This window comes from Rhinopithecus bieti, unplaced genomic scaffold (assembly GCF_001698545.2).
Source record: "Rhinopithecus bieti isolate Rb0 unplaced genomic scaffold, ASM169854v2 scaffold_13709, whole genome shotgun sequence".
Lineage (NCBI taxonomy): Eukaryota > Metazoa > Chordata > Mammalia > Primates > Cercopithecidae > Rhinopithecus > Rhinopithecus bieti.
Window position 1 is genome coordinate 593,001 of NW_016807882.1, and position 5,395 is coordinate 598,395.

The 5,395-nt window shown below is 33.7% G+C and overlaps 1 pseudogene; it reads left to right on the plus strand.

Moving 5' to 3' along the window:
• Positions 1 to 351: 351 nt before the first annotated feature.
• Positions 352 to 5,395, plus strand: part of LOC108536938 (40S ribosomal protein S23 pseudogene) — a 13,266-nt pseudogene continuing 8,222 nt past the window's right edge.

Below are 5,395 nucleotides of genomic sequence, written 5' to 3' on the forward strand. Positions count from 1 at the left end.
CTTGTGAGTAAGCAGGCCATGTTAACCTTTGTCTCCAACTTGTGATGTTCTGAATGTTCCACTGCAGAATTTTGGGAAGTCTAACACATTACAATAAATTTTCCCTAAATATTTTAAGAAGCCAGGATGCAATTCCATTGTCCACAGAACTAGCCAGTTTGTGGATCATGTTTGCTGGTCCTCCATCAGGATTACATAGTTCAGGCCTATCCAGCCCTCCAAGATGCTGCCTTGCAATAGCATTTCCTGTCTTTAACTCTTTATGTCACCACTGCAGTTACTATTGCTGTTGGAATTTCATCTCATCACTGTGCTGAACTGAGAGGAAAGTGTCATTATCTGTGATGGGAGATGGGAAAAGATCTCATTAAAAAGCTGTTCAAGCTTCAGAAATTTACAGTGAGTGCTGAAGGTTTTGCCCTCTCAGCTATGGTGAACCAAGATGATATTCATAGACTGGGTTTCAACAAACTCTCTCTCAGAGATAAAATCTGTCATAGAGATTTTGTCATAATTACCATCTATCTAGTCATAATTATCAGAGATCTCACTGCCATTATTACTGCTACCAATTCAGATAAAATAGGAAATCCTCTAAAATTACAATTGAGGATATAACGTATGCCAGGAGTTTGCAATAAGGAGCCCACTCCAGTTTCTGCCTGTCCTTCATTGCTCCCCAGTGTGTTCAAAGGGTTGTTTGTTAATTTTTTCCAGTGTTTACAATTTTTATTCATGGGAGGATAGGTCAATGGAACATACGCTGTCATTTATGAGAGAAGGTCATGCACAGCCAGCCAATGGTTGTGCCATATTCTAGTTTATTGTGGAAAAATTTCTTTAGACTTAATACTTTTATACAGATAGGAGACTTGTTTCCAAAAAAATTTATATAAAGGAGCTTCAACCTTTTATTTATTTCTATTCAATACGTTCTTTACATGTCATTAATCTTCAAAGCTAGTTGTATTCTTCTGCTATTAAGAACTGTCCAAGTGTTTGTTTTTCTGACATAATTCTTGATACATAGAGCATAAAAAGACATACAAACAAGGATTTGAAATGACTACTTAGAACTACAAACCTAGAGTGTTTTATATCATCTATTTCAAACTCCGTAAAATAATGTTGTATTTCATATCATTTCCTTTTGTATATGAATAGTATAGTAAATAAATAGGTAAATGTCAGCACTGCAATCTTAATTTTCCATTTTCAGGTTTCTTTTCAAATATTAAATATTTTAGACTATGCGTATTATTTCTTCCAGTTTAAATTTCTATAAGTTTATCTTTTGTTTCTCTCCTTTTATTTTCTTCTCTCCTGTCAAATTTTCCAGCCAATTTTAATGCCACACTTCCTTCTTGCTTTGTCTTTTTGAACTAATTCCCTATTTATAGCTTATAAAAAGAACATAATATATACTGAAGTGATTGGGTTGTGTGGGAATTTTTTAAATTCCATTGTCTGTCCATGGGTGTGTATCACACAGATCTCCCTTCAAGAAGGCCTACCATTTCAGGAAAACTCACAACGCCCTACTGGCACACCTTCAGATTCTCCATGGGGCTCAATCTGAGGCTTCATTTCCTCAAGGCTGCTGCAAGACAATGACTGAGTGTATCAGGGAGTACTACAGATAGAACATTTCAGCCCAATATGGCACTCCTTTAATGACAGACCATTCCTAAGCTCTCCCAATCAACTCTGTCAAAGCAGTTCCACAACACAAACTCTTCTGAGCTCATCCTCCTTTTTCCCTTCTCTTCTTTCATAGGTGACATGTGTGCATTATGTTTTAAAGGCTTTTTTCATCACTCATGAGTCCTTTCTCCTTAACCTTTACAGGAATTTACCACAGTAATTCTCATTTATGTCTAATCATATCTTGAGATCTTCTTCTAAGATGCCATGAACAAAGTTGGTATTGAGAGTGGTTCAAGAAAATAAGTAAAAAAGATAGATTTTAGAACTGGTTCACTTGCATCCTGGCTGGCAAGAAGAATCCAATCATGAGTAAACTGTGGGACACGAGTAGTTTTGTGCAAAAATGGTGACCCATTTGCTAAATATTTCACTGGTAGTAACTTGGAGAAATGTCTATTGGAGGCAAATACCTTGCTGGTGTAATAATGTAGTCGTTTGTACAACAGGAGAAGGGGAATTAGGGAAATACTATAGGGACAGTGAATATGACTATTCCTTAAGTCGTATTAGTACCAAACAGAGGGAAAATGATAAAGTGATAATATAAACATAGGGGTGTTGATAATGGGGAGGCTATGCTTGTGTAAAGCATGGGGATAAGAGAAATGTGAGAAATCTCTGTGTCTTCCTCTCCATTTTTCCGTGAACCTAAAACTAAGTGAAATCTATTAATAAAATATTGTTTTATATCTATTATAGTTGAATTATCTAGGATGATTATAGTAATTGAATTAAGTCATTTTTCAGATTTTCCCTTAATATGTTTTTTCAAAGCCCTCATCCTCTCCAAAATATACATTGGTGTAAGACCATATAGGTTGATTGCTACTAAATGCTGGTTAAGAACACCAATTAAATAATACTTCTTTATGAAAAATATTAGCTGGTGTATCATTAGCTTCTAATTCATTTTCAGTGACTACAATGATTGGAAATCACCTGGCTTGAAATGTATTTCCTTAGAATCTATTATTTTCTCAACTTCTGTTAACTATTCCAAATGAAGCTTTACTCAGATATATGAAATAACTGTTATTCATGCCTATTTCTCTTTCATGTAGAAGTACTATTTTTATTCAGATGCTTTCAGAAAGGTTTGAGAAAATTAAAATATCATTAATGTAATTTCTGATAAAATTATTCTTTAGTATCATATGCTTTGTAGCCTTGGGACTGATGTTTTGGATAATTCAATCATTATAAAAAGAAAATGTCTGACATATAACCAATACTCAAAGCTAGACTTGCTGTCATAGAAAACCATAGTAGCATTCTTCCTGTCAGAAAAAGTGTGACTGCGCACCTGTGGTCCCAATTTCTTGGGAATCTGAGGCGGGAAGATTGCTTGAGTCCTGGAGGTCAAGGTTTTAGTGAGCCATGATTGCTCCACTGAACTCCAACCTGGGTGACAGAACATGAACCTGTCTCAAAAAACAAACACAAAATGAAAAAGCCTGAATTAATTTCCAATTCAAGTAAATATATGTCAATATTCGTCCAATGAGGATAATTTCAATTCTGAATTCTAATTCTAAGATACATAAATAGTTAGATAATGGCTGGATAGATGATATATACAGGCTTGGATAGATATGATATAGGGCTTTGTCGGGAGTTTTATGACTAATACTTTGCTGCTTTCATCCTTAGAAACAGTGCATTATTAGACAGAACGATGAACAAATAAAGGTCATCAAATGAAAATTATTGCTGTAAAAGTCAGAGGGTAATTATGAAAGGAACACAGGAAAAGAGACCCTGCATGACGGCCTCACCCATACAAAAGGATACATAATGAGGTTCAAAATCTAACAATTGTTATCCTTACAGTTATCTGTGCTCATTTACCATGTGAGAAGTCTTCCTGACCCTCCCCACCAAGAGTACTCATACCCCAATTTGATGATCATTGCTATAAAAATATTTGTATGATTTGTTTATACTTAAACTCTTTTTGAGTGGTTTATGTAATTAATTGTTTGGAAGAAAATATTAAATACCACATTGTATCATCTGATTTCTTTTTCACTTAAAGTTCAATTACCCAAAGATGTCATTAAAATTTAGTACAACAGGGAAGACACTTAAAAGTATTTACATGAGCTCCCTCTTCCTCAACACACACAGGCCTTAATTTCCATTGTCTTCTTCAATTTCAAATATGTCTTTGGTATAGTTTCTATGATATATCAAATATATTCAGATCTGTTTATGGAATAATAGAACAAGGTATTATCTGCCATCACTCCAACTTTGATAAATGATTAATTTTATTCCATATAATAAGGCAGAGAAGAAGTAGGCATAATTTAAATGTGTTTTAAATATCACTACACATGGCCAGCAGTATATTTTTCAAATGCACAGCAAACAACTGTTTCGTACTTCTTCTCTTAAAATTCCGTAGAGAAAATATTTCCCTTAGAGTGTTTAAGATATAAAAGGTCTTCCCGAAGAAGTCATTCAGTTTGACTCACAATAGGAATAAAACATTTCAGATCAACGATCTACTTGAAATAGGATTTGTGAATTGTTTCCGAAGTCTGAATAGATCTTTGGGAAAGGTTACACATAATGAGATTGAATGGTAATGAAAAAAAATGAGAGATAGAAAACTTATTAAAAGGCATAAGCAGCTGAGTCCTAGGTATTTGATGTTATAGCTGGAAGAACAATTTTTAGCTATGGTCAAAACTTTCCATGCATTGGAGAATAATAATAGCAATGTTTACAAGCGCCTCCTAATGAAGTAGAATTTTAAAGAAATTATTTCTAGCTCCTGTTTTAACAAGGAAATTTTACAGATATTTAAGAAGTAGAAGTTAAAATAATTCCCCTACACAGGTTTCAGGTGTACTGAACACTATTTCAATGTTGCTGACTAGTTTCAGTGTCGCTTTCAATAATTCATGTCCAAATCATTGCTTTTTTTCAGGAAGCAGACTTGGTAAGGAATCCTGTCCTATTCCATTGCTGACTCACCTATTCCTTTCTCCTTACCACCTGACAAGTATGTTTCTAATTGAAATGCATAGTAAAGTTTGCCTGTCCAGAAAAAGAAATGGAGAAAAATTGTTTATAGTTAATCTTATTTCAGTTTGACTGCTTAAAATCAAAATTAAATCCTCTTGAATTCAGAATAAAGCAAAAAGAATACAGTCCCATTTTTCAAGCACCATATATTGAAGATTTATTTATAGCAAGAAATAGGTTACTATTTTCTGAAATAAATGCTTTTTATAATAGCCCAGTTTATTTTATATCACAGATGGATGGGTGAAAGAGCAATGCATTCTTTATAGAATGCTAATAAAACCATATTGAGCATGCTAAAATATTAACAAAAACCCATATACCTCTTCATTATTTACAATGTAAACATCGAAAAGTTGGAAAAAATGTATAAAAACTCATCGCCATGTGGTACAGGCTGTGGTGTTTTCGATATTATGTATAGCTTAATGAACTGCTCCTAGTACTTCACACTTTTTTCTGTTAACTGGCTTCTCTATTACATACATAATCATCTTCACTCTCAAAACAGCATCTTTCTTAACATGCCTATTACTCTTGATGGCACCATCAGCCTCCCAGTCACTGGGTCTCAAATCTTGGTGTCATTTTTAACTGCTTTTGCTTTCTTTTCTTTTTTTTTTTTTTTTTTTTTTTTTTTTTTTTTTTTTTTTTT